Source organism: Delphinus delphis, chromosome 3 (genome assembly GCF_949987515.2).
Source record: "Delphinus delphis chromosome 3, mDelDel1.2, whole genome shotgun sequence".
In the NCBI taxonomy this organism is placed as follows: domain Eukaryota; kingdom Metazoa; phylum Chordata; class Mammalia; order Artiodactyla; family Delphinidae; genus Delphinus; species Delphinus delphis.
Window position 1 is genome coordinate 72,705,260 of NC_082685.1, and position 21,081 is coordinate 72,726,340.

A 21,081-nucleotide genomic window follows, 5' to 3' on the forward strand; every position below is an offset into this window, starting at 1 on the left:
AACAAGTTCCCAGATGATGCTGATTCTGCTGGTCCCAGAACCCCATTTGAGAACTACTACCTAAGATCAATGGCTGATCCCAGCCCTGGCTACATCTGCACTTAATTAAAAGATGGTGACCTCTTCCCCACATCCTCCATCTCCACAGATGTTAACTTCATTATACAGGATCCATGCCTAGTGCCCTTCTGATTAAACTTCCTCAGTGGACTCAACTAAGCATTTCCCATGAAGACCACCCAGAAACCTCAGAAGGTCTTAAGTCTGTGTGTGTGTGTATTTTGATTCCCAGTGCTATACAAGGGACAGACATTGGCCTACCAAACCCTACAAAATTTGGGCCTTGGTTACTTTAAAAATTCCCTTCTCGGTAGCACTTCATGGCAACATGGATGTTCTAAGTTTCTCCTGTTAATGAGATCCAGGTTTATAATTTTAGATGCAGCCTTTTCAGAGCAAGAATCTCTATTTAGGAATATCCATTCACTAGAACTACAATATAGTAAATCCTATGTCTACTAATAAAAGGAAAATGAAAAAATACAAGAATTGAATAATTAGCTTAAAAATCCAATGCTTATACAATATGTATGCATCATAAGATATTTAAAATTATTAATCATTGAATTTGAAGCAGTTCAAATGGCTACACTGGCTAACTAAAAAATAAAATCCTGGTCATGTGTTTTAAATTATAATGTGCTTATTTTTATTAAAACAAAATTCAGAAAACAGATTATTATGGATATTTTATCAATTCTTCCAATTAAAATGTACAAATTTAATAACCAAAACAGGAAACAAACTCTTTGTAAAATAAATATCCCTTTTTTTCTGAAGAGGAGTATAGCTTGATATTTAGGTGATTAAGTAAGAAGCGTAGGCTAAATGTCTGTAGTAAGCAAATATTTGCACATCTGTACATACACACAGGTATGATTTGGCAAGCACTAATTCTTTCATCCAATTCTTTTATCTAGCCCGAATTTACTAAAGATACTTAGAGGAAGGAAAATGATCAAAATCTATTTCTGGCTTAGATGAGGTACCACAATTGACAGTGCAAAAACTGAACATTGCATACTTAACTAATACATTTCCAATATGTGTCAAAGCATTTCAAGAAAAACGTAAGATGAAAACACAGGATTACTGTTAAGTACCTTTAGGAATTCAGCTGGGACGTGTGATCCTCAGTTTCCACAATATGCTATTTTTTAACACAGTATCTTACACAGAGTAAATACTTAATCAATTGTTTGTTGAGTTCACTTCCGGACTGTGATCACTGTTGAGTCATCAAGAATTTCTACACTAAAAACTGTGGTATTGTCTAGAATAACAAACGTTGAGATGACTGTTTTTTCTTCCACTTACAATAACCTTGTGTTCATATATCTTCTTCTTGCACAGTTTCCCTCAGAAGTTTTTTTTGAGGAGGTGTCAATCATCTAGTCCCTCTTTCAGAAACTATAATATCTATTGATGAGGCCTATGGGGACGTCCCCTGAACCTTCCATTGATAGGGTCTGTTTCCCAAAGACTAAAACAGAGTTTTTTCCCAGTAAGCATTTAGAGAGAGAATAACATTTGCAGGCTGTGGTGTGGGTTCTTCCGCTTTGGCATCACAGAAGGACATCAACTTCATTTTGTAATTCACCAGCATAAGCAGGAAAGGACTGAGAGCAGAGAAGCCTGAAGAGAGGGCTGTGAGAACAGCTGGAAAAAAGGCACAGGCTGCCAAAGTCTTTCAAGAAACAGACTAAGACAAAGTGAGAAATCCAAAGTGGAGTGCTCAGCCACATTAATAAAATACTAAACTTGGCCCCTCTTAGGATTTCAATTTCTGAATCACCATCTCCAATCCAGATGTCACCATATGTCATCTTCTTTCTTTCTGAAAGCAGAAGAGACATCCAGAAACAAAGACTAAGACGGCTAAAGGAAGATTATCGATCAGAACCCAAAATACTTTCCCATAGTAAAACTCTGCTTGCTGGTTTCCAAAGTCAATTAGGCAATCCATGTGAATCCTGTTAGGAGACAAGGGGTCTGCATCATTTGCTGCATTCAGGTATTCTGATTTTCTAGAATAAGGTAATACTGGGAGGTACACTGCCATGCCAGCCATCCAAAGTGCAGGAACCACCTTCAAGGAATGCTTCTGATGGTCCGGGTTTGGAGGCTCACTAAAGGGCTGGACAGTCTGGTAAAGCTTCTGGTGGCAGAGCGATGCAAAGTGTAACATGAACTAGATGGCCAGGAAGTCGTCAGGGCTGCCATGAAGTGTAGAACTTGGCAGCCAGCTGAATCCGACATGAAACCAGAAGAATAAACTATTTTTATGACATTCGCCACCAAGTTTTTAACGAGGTGGACAAATATAAGACTGAAAATCAGAAGAAAGGATGTCTCTAAACGCCCAGTCATACATTTCCTTGTAGAATAAAATAAACACATGTTTCCAACAAAGCTCACAAGGATTAGAAGGGGGCAAGCAATGATCTCCAGCACATCTGCAGAGGGCTTCATGGTAAATGGCAAATCAGTGAGCTCAGACGTCTTCTTCTTCAGTTTGAGTCATTAGGCACTTGAAACGCTTTTAAGAAGTCTTTAGTGAGAAGACCTGGGTTTTTCTAATTCACTACGTTGACACAACCCTCACCCTAAGAGTTCCGAGATGGTCTGTAACAGAATTCTGCTTGCTCCAGTGCTGAGCTGCCGGAAACAAAACAGCTTCTCGAGAGGATTCTGTTTTATCATCTCTGGGGATGTAACTATAACGAGAAAGTGCTAGGTATCATCACTTCATTAAAAGTTCTCAGAAATGTATTTATAGCACTGTAATGAGGGAGAGAACAAAATTAAATTTGTGACAGCAAAAGAAAGGTAGCCAGAGGCTGAAATGACCCTCTCCACTCATAAAAAATATTAAAGAAGTGAGGGTGTCTGAATAACAATGAAGATTTCCAAATAACAAAATTACATATTTTGTTATTATAATATATTTTGTTATTATATATGACATTATTTAATGTCAAAATTATATATTTTGACATTAATAACGTGATAGAGATTTATGAAGTATAGCAGTTTTCTAATTCCTCTACCATTTTTGCAAAGCAGATATACTATGACCTGTTCTGATGATCTCTTGGGGTTAGGATTACAAAAGAGATGATAGAAAATACTGTGCTGCCACAGGGAAGGGAATAAAGAAGACAGGGGACAGGGAGGGAGAGAGGGAGGAAGGAAAGAAGGAAGGAAGGAAGCAAGGGAGGGAAAAGGGAAGGGAGGAAGGAAGACATTTTTATAAACATGGGCATTACGTCCAAGACCAAATCTTTTTTTTTTTTTTTTTTTTTGGTGGTACACGGGCCTCTCACTGTTGTGGCCTCTCCCGTTGCGGAGCACAGGCTCCGGACACGCAGGCTCAGCGGCCATGGCTCATGGGCCCAGCCGCCCCGCAGCATGTGGGATCTTCCCAGACCGGGGCACAAACCCATATTCCCTGCATCGGCAGGCGGACTCTCAACCACTGCGCCACCAGGGAAGCCCCAAGATCAAATCTTTAAACTACTGGTTAAAGAAACAGTCTGATAATTTGGAAGTCATTAGGGAGACCCCACCCAACCGCCAACTGGGCACAAGAGGCTAGGAAAAGATTTCTGTCCTAAGTATGACTGCAGAGTAAGGACAGAAAAACGTCATTGAAACACGCTGCTCAAGTAATCACTTTCTGGATGAATTCTGTTGCCCATTCTGAAGACAAACAATTTTCCCTCTACTCTATTTGCTTGTAAGTTTCTCTGTCAATCATCGTATCCTGTAGGATACTGTCACAACACATGCTTCACTCTGACCCAGTGGTGCTCTGGAGCCAGCTTGCCCTGACTTGAGTGACTGTGCACATCTCTCCCCAACTCTGTGCTCAGTGACTGCACGTTGGAAGCTTGAAATTGAGAGTACTTATACCATGGAAATTAGCAAACGCTGCACCTCAGGGCTTTTGGTGGGGGAAGAGTTGTTTTAATTGGACAATACTGGCCTGACCAAAAAATACAGATTAGAGTGATAAGGAATTAGCTGGTGTTTTACCTACATAAGGATGAGCTCAGTATTAGGTACCCACCAGCCCTTTTAATAAGGGTATGGGTAAGAGGTTTACAGCAGTGTTAACAAGTAGGATAGCTGGACCTTGCAATTCCACTGAGGGGAGGTGGAGTTTGGGGGCTGACACTTCCTATTAACCCCCTTATCCCCAGTTGCCTCTTAAGACAGGTAGCCAACTCAGAGTCCCCACACCACATTTTTCTTCCCTAAGAAACATCCATTACCTCACTGTCAGCTGCAGTCAGTCAAACAGGCACCCCTGAGTTTATACTAATAACAGTGATAATAATATAGTGATAACACAATAATAATGCTCATACTGGTTACTGTTTAACACCAGTTTGAACCAGACATCGTGTTGGTGTTTTGCTTTAATAAATGTAACCTCATTTAATCCTTAATATCATTTTTATGTCACTGCTGAGAAAACAAGACCAGAGACAAAAGTAAATTGCTCAAAGCCGCTAAGTAATGGAGACAGGAATCAAAGCCAGGTATGAGTGATTCCGAAACTACTGCCTCTCCACGCTGTGGAGATGGTGGATTTTCTGTTGACCGTTCTCGATCTTTCCCTAATCATTTACAACTGGTACACCCAATTGTAGAGGCTAGAGAGCCTATAATACACTTCTCTTGAGAAAAGTTTTCTCGGGTTTATAATACACAAGTCATGCAGATTTTTGGATAGCAATTAGCCTCCTCCATTCTCCTTCAATAATAATAATACACATTATGGGCATTTACACTTCTGCATCTCAGAAAGATCTTTAAAGACTCTGTATACCAGTTCAAGATGCCTTACTTGCAACAGGAAAGGGCTGTTCCCAGCAGTAGTGAGACCCCCATTCCTGACTATGTTTAAGCAGAGGCACAGTGACTGCCTGGAGTGAGTGGGTAGATGAGTGAAACACAACCCTAAACGGCAGACAACATACAGCCCACCTTAACGTGAGATTTAATTCGGGGTAATGAATTAAGAAATTATGTGATGCTATTTCTTAAACATGCCCTCATAGGAACAATTTGTGGCAAATACTACTGACTTAGAGCTGACGGCTAAGGGTAAAAAACGTTTTTTAAACTTCCCTCTCTAAAGGCTTACATAAACGTCTGTTTTTCAGAGGATTAGCAAACATGTAATATGTTCCTTTGCATTAGAGCAAAAGTGTAAAATATAAATGTCACTCTTTTCCTTCGGGGTTATTTATATACTAGAAAAACAGCACACATTAAAATATAAGGGGAGTAAAATTAATTTTTCTGAATGTGGGCTTGGCTGATAATACTACTTTTGTTAACTAAGGCGCAGTATGGCTAAAGAGGAACCTTCGTAAGACTGCCTCAAGAACCTAGCTTGCGCTCAGCACAGCACTGGACTCCAAGGACGATGCACAGGGGTGGAAGCCACTGTCCCTGCTTTCAAGAGGCATGTGGTCTAGTTGTAAGAACACAGTGATGCATAATACATGTTATATATATTATATGATGTAACATGTATGTATACATACATGTATATACCATTTCTTATAAGATATATTGAAATAAATTATTTACTAATAATCAATAAATTGTGAAGAATACAATGTAATGTAATAAACTGTGTGGTCACGAGTACAAGAATAAAACACTCAGAGAAGAGAGGGACCCATGTGGGCAGAACTATTTTTAATCTCCAGTTCACAGGAAAGGAAACTGAAGCTTAGAGAAGTTAAGCCACTTGCCCTCACCAGCAGGAAGAGGTGGCACTGAACTCCAGACCTCTTGCTTTCGACAACTCTTTTTGAAAGGGAAAGGGAAGGGGAAAAGTGAAGCTGACTGACTTGTGAAGCAGAGGTGCTAAGAAACCCGGATGTCGACTCCAAGACTCCCCAGGAAGGGCAGTGCTGAGCTCCCGATGGCAGAAATCTCATTTCTGAGAGGCACAAACATGGCCCACGGCAGGGGGACCCAGGAAGCCCTCCCGTGTCCTCCCCCTCCAAGGACTGCATCCACCCCCAAGGAAGGTAACTGTCACGTGTACACTTCAAGAAGGAAAGAAAAAAATTCTTCCTTTGGAAACAAAACTTTGGTTCTGCCAATCCAACTTCACTGGGGTCATTTGAGAACTGAGGCGTTCAAAGGTTCTCCATGGCTTCCATTTACTTTGGCATAAGATTTAACAGAAAAAGAACTAAGGGAGAATTTATATGGCCCAGGCTGTTTTCCAAGTTGCAAACAGCTAAAGTTATTTAGAATTTACTTTAACTCGCAATCACAAGTAAAGTGGTACAGATGTAAATGCTTTCCGTGTGGCTTAAGGCAATCTAGGTTTCCTCAAGTGCACGTGTGCAGTTCTAATAGTAAAGATTTGGATTCGAAAGCTCAAAGTACTTCGGGTTCCTCTTGATTAGAGGCTGCTGTTACTTTATGCAACGTTGGGTCGGAGGAGAAGAAATAAAACACACTGCCTTCCTTTGGGCATTAAGTTCTCACAGTAGCGCTAAGATAAACAAATCTTGCAGGCTGAGGGAAGGGCATTTACTCCTTTAAATTGAGTATGTAATATAAATAAATATCTTTTAAGAAGAGACGCTTGAAACTTGATTCTAAGTCTGAATCTACACGAGGGCACTAGTTTATTTTAATGATCAGTATAGCTCGTATCGGGGAGGGCACGCCTTCTGGAGAGCAGCGCTGCTCTAACCAAGCAGGATAATTGACTAAGTCACAGAAAGATGCTGCTTGAAATTGTCTGATTTGTTCACTGGCCAGGAACAAACTGATATTTGCATTTTTATATATAACAAAATGGAGGGAATTACCAAATCTTTTCTCTTGTAATCAATGGCTGCCTGAAGGTTTTTTTCAATTCTCTCTTAAGGCAGTGATTTTGTGACTGGCCTGGGTAGGACTGAAAACCCCCTAGCTCCAAATTAGAAGTGAATAGAGAGGAACTTCAGGCTGGCTGCAGCCAGAGCAATTAAACGGTAATTGCCTTCTAGATATACTAATGTTGCTAATTATATTAGTGTGCTGATTGCTGGGAAATGTGGATAAGAGCTCCAGGCCACTCTGGTGGGGAAAGGGAACTAAGATTGATTAAGCCTGGCACTGAGCTGGACCCTTCACATACGCGTTCTCTCCTGAAATCCTCACAGTAAGCTAGGAGGAATTATTAGCTTCAATAAAGCTGAGTAACTTGCCCACTGGTTCCAGTCGTACGTGACTGAATCAGGAGGCCCACCAGGGTTATGTGGCTCCAAAGAGCAGTGGGTTGGCAGGGCCTTGAGCGAGAATGGGGAGAAATACTGGATTCAAAACTGGAAAAAATGTGGTAGCAGAGAAAGCTGAGAGAATCTGACAACGAGGCCATGAAGAAAAAGCCTGCAAGTTTGAGGGCCCTGGTGGTGTCTTTCCTTGCTGTACGTGGAAAGGAAGGGCCCAGGATGGGGTAGATTTGTGGGCAGAATTTGGGGAAGCCTCTCCATTAGAATACAGGAGGGCAGAAGGGGAAGACCTGCCACTGGAAGAAGAAGAGTGGCCCCTGGATGTCTGAGGCTGAACGGCCGGGGAACCAGGAAGTAAAGTAGAGGGCAGTACCTGTACATGACACTCTGTAGGCCAATCTATGAGAATGACAAAGTCTGTCCCTAGGAACCCGAAGCCAGAAGACCTGGGTTAAATCATGTATGGATTGTGAAAGGTTTGTCAGGTCATATCTGCTCTGAGCCTCAGATGCCTAATAAGGGGTTTCCCAGAGACAATGAAATATATATAGCCATGTATGTACGTGTGTGTGTGTGTGTGTGTGTGTGTGTGTGTGTGTATAAACAAGCACACACATATGTACACACATATATGTTTGCATGCATGTATATGTTTATGTTTATCCGCTCGCAGTGAGGTGTATGTAAGGTGTGTGTTACAAGGTGATCACAGGTCAAACGAAATCGTGAACCCAGTCGGAAGGCTGCATAGTGTTATGTAACTGCTAGTTTTCTGTGACTGGTTCCTAAAATCGTAAGACAGTCATAGAGGTGTTTTCTGCTTGTAACTGGAAGGTGCTACGTGGCTCTTTGCCAAAGGCTGGAATTCTAAACGCACTGTCTTTGCAGCATAAGCTCAGTTCCTTGGCAGGCAGTTGTGGAAAATTCCCCCAGCCTTCTGCAGGCCTGACTCCAGCCCTGAGCCCCTTGGTCTCCATCTCTACTCTATCCTCTAAAGATTAAACCCATCTCTGGCTTTTTGCACCTGACCACACACATCCTCAAGTCTCACCAACCCTACAAATAAAACCCATCCCAGCTTTGGATTCCATCCCATCTTTTCTCTCCTTCTACCCAAACATCTCAAGGGGGACATCTACATACATTCACTGTTGCCATTTTCATGTCTCCTTTTACTTCTTAACCCACCACAATTTTCTACTTCTGTATCCTTTAAAAATTATTTAGAACAAGATCAGCTCCTACCACTAAATCCAATAACACCTGAACCTGTCCGACATTCTTTCTCTTTTTCCTTTAAGAGTCTAATTTTTTCCTCCCTATAGGTCAAAGGTCTTGGTCCACTGCTCTTCCCATTCAACCACTGACCCCTGCACAGGGGTCACCTGTACAGGTATCCACCTGTTCCTTGATATCACTACCTGGATGCCCGCAGGCTCCCCACCTCAAACTTGACCTTACTTGGTAATACCATCATCCTCCACTAGGCTGAGGTTAGAGACTTGGGTATTATTCCTGGGCCTTCCCTCTCCCTCATCCCCTCTCCCTCGCCTGTACATTCAAACATCCCATCAAGTAAAATTTTATCATTTCCATCCTTCTTACCATTTTTTAACTTACAGCTTCCCATTGTTTCTTGCTTGAATGAATTTGAGAAGGACAAAACTAAAGGCAGGGCAACTGGTACATTTTGGCTTCTTCAAAACCATTCTCTGTCTGAGTCTACACCACTTGTAACACAAAAATGGCCTTGACACTTTCCTACTGAAAATGCTTTGGTGCTTTCCAAAGTCCACAGGGCGGAGAGCCAGTTCCTCCACCAGGCACATGAAGGCCCTCATGGGGGGGTGCCTGCCTACTGTTCGGTTCCTCCGGATGTCTGACTCACACCAGAAACTGACATGACACTGGCATCCTGTGCACTCCATGCTGTTGCTTGTCCCGGGTTTCAGCTTAGGCTGATGGCTCTGTGTACACCCTTTTCCTCTCATGACCACCACCCCTAACCATCCAAACCCCTACCTTTGGCTATTCATTTACCAATCAGTGGTGCAATCACTTGCCTATTTACTATAGATCCACTCTCTCAGGTAACTGGACTTCCTAAGCACCGTTGCCAGCTGACTGGCTTCCTGGTAGGTCCTGCTAAGGGAAGATTCGGGCAGATTAGAGGGCAGCACTCTCTCTCTCTCTCTCTCTCTTTCTCACACACACACACCCTTGCGCTGCTACAGGCGGTGTCTCCTGCATATCATCAGCTCCCACGAGGCAGCACCACTAGCATCATTCTTATTACTCTCTATTGTGCTAGAAGGCCCCAATTTGTGGGTGGTAATGGACCTCTTTCCTTTATCCTCTCAGCCCTTGGGGTGGTAGTGGCATTCCTGCTTTTGCTAATCTCAGGATTGCCTTATCGTGCTTAGTCTGGTGTCTCAACTCTTCCAGCACCAGAGTAACTAGGGCCCTATTTTAATTTCCCGCTGTTTGAAGTACCTACAGTGGTTTCTGTTTACTCTGACTTGACCTTGACTAGTTCACTCCGTTTACTCTTTAAGCTTATTCTTTAAAGACTCAACTGAGGGGTTACTTAGGAAGTAACTCCTAAGGAAGCATTCAAACCTACACCTGACTTCGAGTTTAGATTATTTCCTGCCCCTTCCTTCTCTGCCAAGTTTCTGAGCAAATCACATTCAGTGTACACAGCATAACTTAATATTATTATCTGCTCACACATCTGCCTCCCCCATGATAAGATCCTTTGTCTTGTTCACCATAATCCACAGTGCTCAGCAGAGTTTGGCGTATGGAAGGCACTCAAGAATTTGTTGAATGAATGAAAAAGCTCACTGAATGAAACAAGAGAACCAAACAAAGATTTTTTATAAGAAGTTAACTTCAGCTTAGCCACAAAAGGTATCCAAAATTTTCCACACTGGTACTGTAGAAAAGTCTTACCACAAAACAAATCATACTTTCATATTTTAAAATAAATATAGGACATACTGCATTTGGGGGAATGACATGTATCATAAAATCAAAGTCATAACTCCATACAATTTAGGGTTCATAGTTCCAAAAAGTTCAGACAGGGAATTGGGGAAAGTTAGAAAAAGATGGACATCTGACAACATGAACACTCCAAACAAGACTGACCAAGGGTCAGGGAGGGCAACAAAGCAGGCAGGAACCCAAGGGGAAAAACCCCCATCACTAATACAAATGACAGGTTCTTCAAACTGATTTCATGTTCAAACTCTAGCCTTACCCAAATGGCTTATATGTACCTCTTTTTACTACTATTCTCCTCTGTGTTTCCTTTCACTAGGGAGAGCCATTGAAGGCTACTATTTAAAAAATTATTGAATAGAAGGGAACTTCCTCAACTAAATAGAGAATATTTACAAAATCTTATAGCTAGTACCATAATTAAGGGTGAGAAACTCAAAGCCTTCTCACTAAGATCAAAAACAAGGAAAGGATGTCCCCTCTCACTGCTTATTTTCAACGTTGTATTGGAAGTCTTAGATAATGCAATTAGACAAATGGAAATAAAATGTACACATATTGAGAAAGAAGAAATAAAACTCTCTTTGTTTGTAGAGGACACGATTGTCTATTTAGAACATCTGAAAAATTGACAAAAATCTCCTGGAACTAGTAAGTGATTACAGCAAGGTTGCCAGGGTACAACGTTAATATACAAAAATCAATTGCTTTCATATATACCAGCAATTAACAAGTGGAGTTTGATACTAAAAGCCCATGATTTACATTAATACTCCAAAAAATGAAATGCTTAGATATAAATCTAACAAAATATGTACAATATCTATATGAGGAAAATAGAGTTACAAAACTCTGATGAATTAAATTAAGGAAGAACTAGATAAATGGAGAGTGATTTCATTTTCAGGGCTAGGAAAACTCAATATTGCCAAGATAGCAGTTCTTCCCAACTTGATCTATAGATTCAATGCAGTCCCAAAGTCCCAACAAGTTATTTCATGGATACTAACAAACTGATTCTAAAATTTATATGGAAAGGCAAAAGACCTAGAATAGCCAATACAATATTGAAAAGAAAAGCAAAGTTGGAGGACTACCTAATATGTACTATAAAGCTATAGTAATAAGACAGAGGAGTATTGGTGAAAAAATAAACAGATCAATGGAACAGAATAGGGAGCCCAGAAACAGGCTCATCTAAATATACTCACCTGATATTTGACAAAGGAGCAAAGGCAATACAATGGAGCAAAGACAGTCTTTTCAACAGATGGTGCCAGAACATCCACATGCAAAAAAAACCAATCTTGATATAGACCGTACACCCTTCATAAAAATTAATGCAAAATTGATCATAGATCTAAATGTAAAATGCAAAACTATAAAACCCCTAGATGATAGCATAGGGGAAACCTAGATGACCTTGGGTATGGTGATGACTTTTTAGCTAACACCAAAGGCACAATAGTGAAAGAAATAATTGATAAACTGGACTTCATTAAAATCAAAAACTTCTACTCTGTGAAAGACAATGTCAAAAGAATGAGAAGACAAGCCATAGGCTGTGAGAAAATAGTTATGAAAGACACATATGCTCAAAGACTGTCATCCAAAATATACAAAGAACTCTTAAAAGTCAACAATAAAAAAGTGAACAACCGATTAAAAAAATGAACCAAAGATCTTAACAGACACCTCACCAAATAAGAAATACAAATGGCAATAAGCACATGAAAAGATGCTCCATATCATGTTATCAGAGAAACTGATAGAAATTGATATTAAAACAATAAGATGCCACCACATATCTACTAGAAGGACCAAAATCCAGAACACTGACAACACCAAATGCTGACCAAAATGTGGAGCAGAAGGAACTTTCACTCACTGCCACTGGGAATGTAAAATGGGACAGCCATACTGGAAGACAGTTTGGTCGTTTCTTTCAGAAGTAAACATACACTTAGCATGCAATCCAGAAATTGTGCTCCTTGGTATTTACCGAAAGGAGCTGAAAACTTACACCCACATGAAAATCTGCACACACATGTTTACAGCAGCTTTATTCATAACTGCCCAACCTTGGAAGCAGTGAAGATGACCTTCAGTAGGTGAATGGATAAATAGGCTGGAGTACATCCAGATAATGGAGTAGAATTCAGCGCTAAAAAGAAATGAGCTATCAAACCGTCAAAAGATATGAGAACCTTAAAGTCATGTTACTAAATGAAAGAAGTCAATCTGAAAAGGCAACATACTGTAGTGATTCCAACTACGTGACATTCTGGGAAAGGCAGAACTAGAGGAAGAGTAAAATGGGATCAGTGGTTGCCAGGGGTTTGGAGGAAGAGGGAGAGGGATGAAGAGGCATAACACAGATGATTTATAGGGCAGTGAAAATACTCTGTACAATACTATAATGTTGGATATGTGTCATTATACATTTGTCCGAAACCATAAACTATACAACACCAAGAGTGAACCCTAAAGTAAACTATGGGCTTTGAGTGATAATGATGTGCAAATGCAGACGCATCAGCTGTAACAAATGTACCACTCTGCTGGGGGATCTTGATCATGGGGGAGGCTGTGCACATGTGGGGACAGGAGGTCTACAGGAAGTCTCTGTACTTTCCTCTCAATTTTGCTGTGAACCTAAAACTTCCTAATCAAATGAAGTCCTTAAAAAATACTGATTATCTAGCAAAATCCTATCTGTGTGCAAATTAAGGAAATTAAATCTAGGAGGGACAAGTGACTTGCTTAAGGTTGCATGGTTTTCCAACTGCAGAGCTGGGAAGAGGACACAGGTCTCCTGAGTTGTTCTGTCTGCGACACTTTTCAAATTTGTTAAAAAATAAAAAATATAAATAAATAATAGTACTAAAAAGAAATGAAATTAGTGAAAACATACTTATTTTTTTTGACATGAAGGCAACTTGACCTCGGGTGGGCCACTGCCCACACATTCATACCGAAGCACCCAGTCCAAATGACTTCACTAGTGAGACATGCATAAACACAGGGTGCCACACTTTTACTGTAAGCAGGCAAAGGTCATGGTGGTACAAACGATACATCTGTCTTAAATACAACATTTTAAGAATATGCACCAAAAGTCTGTACACCAGAAACTAACACAACATTGTAAGTCAACAATACTTCAATGAAAAAAATGAGTCTCACAACTATGTCAAATAACTGAACAATAAGCAGCTGAACACAGGCGCTTATTTTTTCAGAGGAATTATGTGTGGTGGCTTGTTTTAAGATATTTTTCAGCTTTGAACCATTTAAAATCAACCAAGAGATGCTTTACAAGTCCTCACCAGTTTCTAGCACTGTTCTAGGTGCTAGGGCAAATGGGGATTATGTTTTCTTTCTTCCTTTTTCCCTTTGTATTTAAGTCATGTTGGGTCCACATCTTAAACACTCAGGGTTACTTCTAGTTCTACATTCATTTCCCCTTTTCCTGGACCTAACTGTTTCAGATGAGGTATGGCTTAGGGAGCAAAATCTCAACCATCAGGGCCCTGGTCAATCTCAGCCACCTTACACAGGGTTTCCCAGAGAAGGAACTCTGTCACTTCAGACCAAGTCCCTCCTGGGAAGCAATGCCAACTTGTAGAACAAGAGTTCAACTCCTTGAACTCTTGGCATTAAGTGCAACAAAGTCAGTGAGACAACAGAAGCCACGGTACCTGGAAACTCAATGTTTTAAACATAGATTCTTTCCCTCTTGACCATATGTTTCGTCTGTGACTCAAACCTTATCAAACTTTTCAAACTCCATCCTCCAAGGGGAAGCTAGCTGGAGCACATGTTGCTACATTATTCAATTCACTTGCATGTGTTTGTTATCATTATATCATTATTGGGCGGGATGGGCATTGTCAAGGCCTCTGAGTGTGGTTCATGCTCAGTTCAGCCTCAGTTGGCCCTCTGCTTCATTTGTCAAACTCCAATTGAGTTCTTGGCTTGCTCCACTCTTGTTATCTAGTGAAATGTAGACATTCTCCAGTTTCCTCCTCCTCCATTTAATCTGATCCCGCGCTTGCTAACCAGTACACATTCCTATGAGTGCTCTGACTTCAAACATTCCATTTATACTGATAAGCCTTAAAATTTCTCTATTCTAATCCACTATAGTTCTCTTCAAGTCAATACTGTAGTTTTCCTGCACATCTTTGAGCTTAACAGAGGACAAACCTGGCTCTCCACCATTATTCTTTTCATTTGCTCCATTCCTGGGGTCAAAAAACACCCAGATTCCTGAATTTCCAACACACCCCTGGTGGTGATTTATACTGGTGATCTTTGTACCTCAGTGGGCAATGATATCTGTATTCATCTCACACTCCTGACAGATCTCTATCATCCAATGATCACAGGCATTTAAGTGATAGAGACTCAGAATCTTCATCTGTAAAATAGGAACATTTGACCTCTGAGTGTTGTTTTACATTTTTTTTTTTATTGAAGTATAGTTGATTTAGGTGTACAGCAAAGTGATTCAGTTCTATATACCTATATCTGAATATACAGAGATATTCCTTTTCAGATTCTTTTCTATTATAGGTTATTACAAAATATTGAATATAGTTCCCTGCACTATATAGTAGGTCCTTGCTGTTTATTTTATATATAGTAGTGTGTACATCTTAATCCCAAACTCCTAATTTATCCCTCCCCCCTTCCCGCTTTGGTAACCGTAAATTTGTTTAGTAACTCGAAATCTGTGAGTCTATTTCTGGTTTATAAGTTCGTTTGTATCTTTTTTTTAATATTCCACATATAAGTGATGTCATATGATATTTCTCTTTCTCTGCCTGACTTACTTCACTTAGTATTGTAATCTCTAGGTCCATCCATGTGGCTGCAAATGGCATTATTTCATTCCTTTCATGGCTGAGTAATATTCCATTGTATATATGAATATATGTACCACATCTTCTTTATCCATTCATCTATTCATGGACATTTAGGTTGCTTCCATGTCTTGGCTACTGTAATCAGTGCTGCTATGAACACTGGGGTGCATGTATCTTTTCAGATTAGAATTTTCTCCAGATACATGCCCAGGAGTGGGATTGTTGGATCTTATGGTAACCCTGAGGGTTTTATGGTGATTAAATGAGTTCATGTAGGCAAAGTCCTTAGAATAGCGCTCAATAGATGTTAGTTGTTACTGCTTTTATTATTATTTTCACTACATATCTACTACAATATCCCCAATGATAATCAAAAATTATTCAATGTACCAAGATCAGTGACGATTAGGAAATCAGGAGTCTGCAGCTGGAATTTAAAACATTCACACGTTTTCTTCCATTTTTAGTTGTTCCCAAACTGCATCCATATTCCAGTAGTAGAAAATTACAAGGGTCACTCTTTCAAAATCATTACTGGCCAGTTTTATGGATGGTTAAAAGTTGATTGTGCTGACACAGGTCTGAGGAAGCATGAAAGATCTTCCCCCCCTTTTCTGTGTTCAGTCTGTCATTAGAAACTGATTATGTGGAAGCAGAAGATCAAATGATACTGATGGAAAAGCTGATGTGGAAAACCCAGGGGACAGCATGAGCAAACATGCTGAAAAACATCATGCTGAGGACCTTAAGGTCAGTGATACAGCTCTTCATCAAGGGATGAAAATAATTCTACTCAGGGAGGCCCGGTTATCCAACTTCCCACAGTTTCAAGGTTGCATAGGGATAGAAAAGTCATCATAATATGAAAATTTTCATGAATTGGCTGTTTTAGCCCCTCGGCCCCCAACATCCCACCCTGCTTACAAGTAGCATCTCTCTGTATCCATTAAATCAACATCTGTGGAAATCAGTCCCACACTGACTGTGGGATGTTTCAAACCTTCCTTCAATGCAACACAAATACAATGCAAGTGGATTGGAAGCAAAATTGCAAAGCTTGCAAAAGATGCAGGATCCATGAAGTCAGAAATAGTGATGTTGATTAACTGCTTAAAATACAGATCAGGTCACTGGAAAAAGTTGGAGCTGTTAGTAATTTCAGAAACATATCAACAAGGATGATGGTGTAACAGATGTTTCATAAGAGAATGACTTGACTATTAAAAGAAAAAGACAAGGCTTTAGAAAACTTGATGAAGCACAAGGACATTTGTTTTTTTTGCAAAAATGACCATCATTATGTACTGCAAAGACGAACACAAAATAAAGGATGTCGTATGAATGTATAATTTTGTTGAAAGAATTAACGGCCAATTCCTTCTAAAGATCTAACCTAAATCTCATTATATATAGGCATAGATGCACTTATGTTCATAATTTCAATTTAACTTTTCAAGACAAATTCCAATGACATGAATTTTGTTTGTGTGTTTTACTGTTTACTATGAAAACATGTTCTAGTGTTTAGTGACTTGACTTTTTAAGCAGGCTTTTTTTTTTTTTTTTTTTTTTTTTGCTGTACGCGGGCCTCTCACTGCTGTGGCCTTTCCCGTTGCAGAGCACAGGCTCCAGACATGCAGGCTCAGCAGCCATGGCTCACGGGCCCAGCCGCTCCGCGGCATGTGGGATCTTCCTGGACCAGGGCACGAACCCGTATTCCCTGCATCGGCAGGCAGACTCTCAACCACTGCGCCACCAGGGAAGCCCTTTAAGCAGGCTTTTATTCCTCTCCTGATTACTCTCAGATAATGAGGACCTCTGGTACACATAATCATACTTTTTTTCATGGAGAATACTTGGAGGCATTACAAAATAAAACTTAAGTGCTAAGTGAAAGCTATCCAAAAAAACATTTCTCTTCTCCAAGTAGAGTTCCAGCTAATGAATTTCATGAAGCTAAAGAGACAGTACTGCTCTTTAAGCAGCTACCACATGCCAGGCACTTTACATGCCTAACTTCTAAAACTTACAACCACCCTGCTAAGTTGTTATAACCATCCCCATTTTAGAGACAGGAAAACTGAGACACGGGGTAAGTACCAGTCATTAGTTCCCAGAGCAGGTCATTGGTGGAGAAAGGATTGCAATCCACAGTGAATAAGATTCCTAATGTCCTGAGGAGACAGTATACAGGGGGCTGGATGCTGGAGTTGGTGGGAACCAGTAGTTTCCAGTTCAGTCGCTAATGCAACCCTATTCATTACCAGTCTTCACAAGAAGGAAACTGCGATGTAGTTGCTGGGGATGGGTGTACATCCAGCCTGTGAGGAAGACAGAAGATCCAGAGTTCCAAAGTGGCTCCAGGAATTCTGTTCAACTGGTGCTGCTATAGACAGCTGAAGCGCTTCCAGGCATTCTTACATATTTGCTTGTTGTGGGATACTCTTTTGAGGGGAAAAGCTGGCTATGTTACTAAATATTTAGTCTCAAGGAGCCAAAAGCAATTCTGACATCAAAATGTTAAAATCCAAAAAGAACTGTGGGAAAGTGGTTACAGGTGCTCCGGGGAACAATGTTTTCCCACTTCTGCATGAAACAGCCTGGCCACAAGTACAAATAATCAACCTTGACTGCATAAAAAGGTCCTTAAAATCCAGTAGGTTTTCCAAGATGTAGCATGTTCCATACACAGGAATTCTTGCAGTATAGATCCTCCTCTTGAGAAGCTGAAGACATTATTATTTGTGGCTACAAATGACAAAAACAAATAATAGCAACGCATGCTAGAAACCTAGATCTTTATCTCTAAAACTACAGATTCATGGGCCGCTGAGCACTTGGCTTTTAAGGACATATTATGCTCTACTTTTTTCCAATAAAAATTAGTATGACTTTCCGCTAATAGCTATTATAGTTCTCTCCTAAGATCTTATTAAATAAAGGTATTCACTAATTCATTAAGCTTTCTGGAGGAAGGCATAGTGAATCTGCAAAGTGTATTTGTTTTGTTCAAGATTTAAACGTCCTACGTTGTTACTCACAGCAACAGAACATTCAACATGAAAGCTATTCCAAAATTTAAATGTTCTGACATTATTTTGATAGTTCAAATCTAATGAGTTCCTAGAATCTAGACTTCAGAACATAATTTAGTAAATTATTCTGGGCTTAAATGATATATTTCTCTGGCTTAAAACCAAACAAAAGTCACAAATCACTATTTTTAAAACCATTCTTATTTGAAAATAATTTTCATATCAAGTACATGGAATGATTTCCTATCTAGACAATTGTATATTAAGAACTGTTTTTCAAAAACGCTTTAGAGAGTGTATTTAAAGGTTTCAGATAATTTTTAAAATATTAAGTTAGAAGAAGACCTTAAAAAGCCAAGAATCAGACTTATTTTTAATAGATGTGATTTGTTACAAGGAAGACACAAATTCTTAGCTCGGGATTACCTTACTTATTACATATATCTAGAAGTTTCTCTGAGTTCAAAAGTTCACAGCGACAACTTATAAGGGTCTTAGCTCTGAAGCAAGCCAGAGGAAAGTGCTGCTTTTAATCAACACTCAGCTATAATCCTTATGCTAAAACATCTCTCCAATCGGTGTGATGTAGAGTGCTGTGAGTTCTTACACTGCCAAGACACTTCTAAAAAGTGTGGTTTCCACAGGGTAAATGCAGAAAGGTTACACAAATAACCTGCAGGTACACATATTCCATATTTCTAACTTTTGGAAAGTGTAGCCTTAGAGAAGAAAAAAAACATTGTGCATACATCCTAGAGATAAAGGGAGGAAAATGGTTTATCGTGTTAGACAGAGGCCAGGAAAAACGTGCTTTTCTCCTGGAAGTCTGATAATGTCTTTATTTGAAGGTTGGAGTCCCCAAAGTGAGACTCTAAGCAGATGAGGTGAAAGATGGCAAATGGAGGGGAATTAAAAAGGACTCCATTATGAAGATTAAATATTCCCCCCAAGTCTCCCCTTATATGTTAAAAAACATATTTTTTAAGCCTGAAATTTAATCCTATTTTGGGGTATGGAAGGATTGGAGACAAATACTAAAGTGATGAATATATCTCTTCCTGAAAGATATAAGTCTGTTCCTTCCCTCCTTCTTCTTTCCTCCCTTCCTCCCTTTCTTCTTCCTTCCTGCCACCCATTTATTGAGCATCATGTGTCAGACACAGCCATCGAGCATTCAGCAGTGAACAAGCAAGACAGGCTCACTGCCCTAAGAAAACTCATTTTTTACAATATAGTTCCTTGTGCTATACAGTAGGACCTTGTTTATCTATGCTATATATAGCAGTATGTATCTGTTAATCCCAAACTCCTAATTTATCCCTCCCCCACTTTCCCATCTGGTAGCCATAAGTTTGTTTTCTATGTCTATGAGTCTGTTTCTGGTTTGTAAATAAGTTCATTTGTATCATATTTTAGATTCCACATATAAGTGATATCATATGAAATTTGTCTTTCTCTGACTTAACTTCACTTAGTATGATAACCTCTAGGTCCATCCATGTTGCTGCAAATGGCATTATTTCATTCTTTTTTATGATTGAGTAATATTCCATTGTGTTTATGTATATATATACATGCATATTATGTGTATATATATAAATATATATATATATATATCCGTACACCACATCTTCTTAAAAGAAATGAGAAAACTCATTTTTAATGCAGCGTCATACAATAGAACTTTCCGTGATAATGGGAATGTTCTATACCTGCATTGTCTGATATGGTAGCCACGAGCAACAAGTGACTATTGAGCCCTTGTAAGGTAGCCAATGCAACTGAGGAACTCAGTTTTAGATTTTATTTCATTTTAATCTGTTACATTGAAATTTAGAGACTTCCCTGGTGGCATAGCGGATAAGACGCCACACTCCCAGTGCAGGGGGCCCAGGTTCGATCCCTGGTCAGGTAACTAGATCCTACATGCATGCCACAACTAAGAGTTTGCGTGCCACAACTAAGGAGCCCATGTGCTGCAACTAAGGAGCTGGTGAGCCGCAACTAAGGAGCCCTCCTGCTACCACTAAGGAGTCAGTGCTCCACAACTAAGGAGCCCGCCTGCCACAACTAAGACCCGGTGCAGCCAAAAAAAAAACCATTTTTTTAAAATAGCCACATGTGGCTAATGGCTACCATGTTGGACAGCACAGTTCCAATGGATTAATCAGACAATAAACAAGTAAATAAGTATATAAAGTATTTTCAGGTTTGGATAAGTGCAATAAAGAAAAACAGCAGGTTGAGGATGACTAGGGGGAGAAGGTTGGACTTTTTAAATTATGGTGGATAAAGAAAGGCCATTTTCTGTAAGACAAAAGGCATCAAGGCACACATAATGTGGGGGAAGAGGATTCCAAGTAGAGGAAATTGCAAGTGCAAAAGGCCTGTGGTGAGAGGGAGTACAGCAGAGAGAGCAGAAAGGTTGGTGTGGAGGAGAACAGGCATGAGTTTGAGGAGACCAAGTCTGAGATGCAGGTGGAGGGCTGTGGGTGCATGGCCTTATGGCCCATGGAAAGGAGTTCGGAGTTTACTTTGATGTGGAGGGAAGCCAGCAAACGGTTCCAACTGGAGAGTATCGTGAGCTAATTTATATTTAATGAGAGCCGACGACCAGCTGGTTGGAGACTGGACTGCAGAAGTGGAAGAGTGGAAACAGCAGTCAGGAGGGAATCATGTAGTCAGGCCTGATGCTCCAGTGGCTTGGCTAGGACCACGCCAGCGCCAGACTCCAGTGTAGCAGGAGGGTGGAGCCAACAGGCCTTGGTGATGGATGATGGGTGGTGAGAGTATATGTGTGTGAGAGAAAGGAAAGGAAGAGATCAAGGAGGACGATTCCAAAGAGAGTTG

General features: G+C 40.2%; 1 protein-coding gene and 1 pseudogene across 1 annotated transcript in view; both read right to left on the bottom strand.

Moving 5' to 3' along the window:
* Positions 1–21,081, bottom strand: part of SNCAIP (synuclein alpha interacting protein) — a 149,339-nt gene that overhangs the window by 82,389 nt on the left and 45,869 nt on the right. The gene's annotated exons all lie outside the window — the stretch shown is intronic.
* Positions 1,544–2,532, bottom strand: LOC132422417 (uncharacterized; annotated as a pseudogene).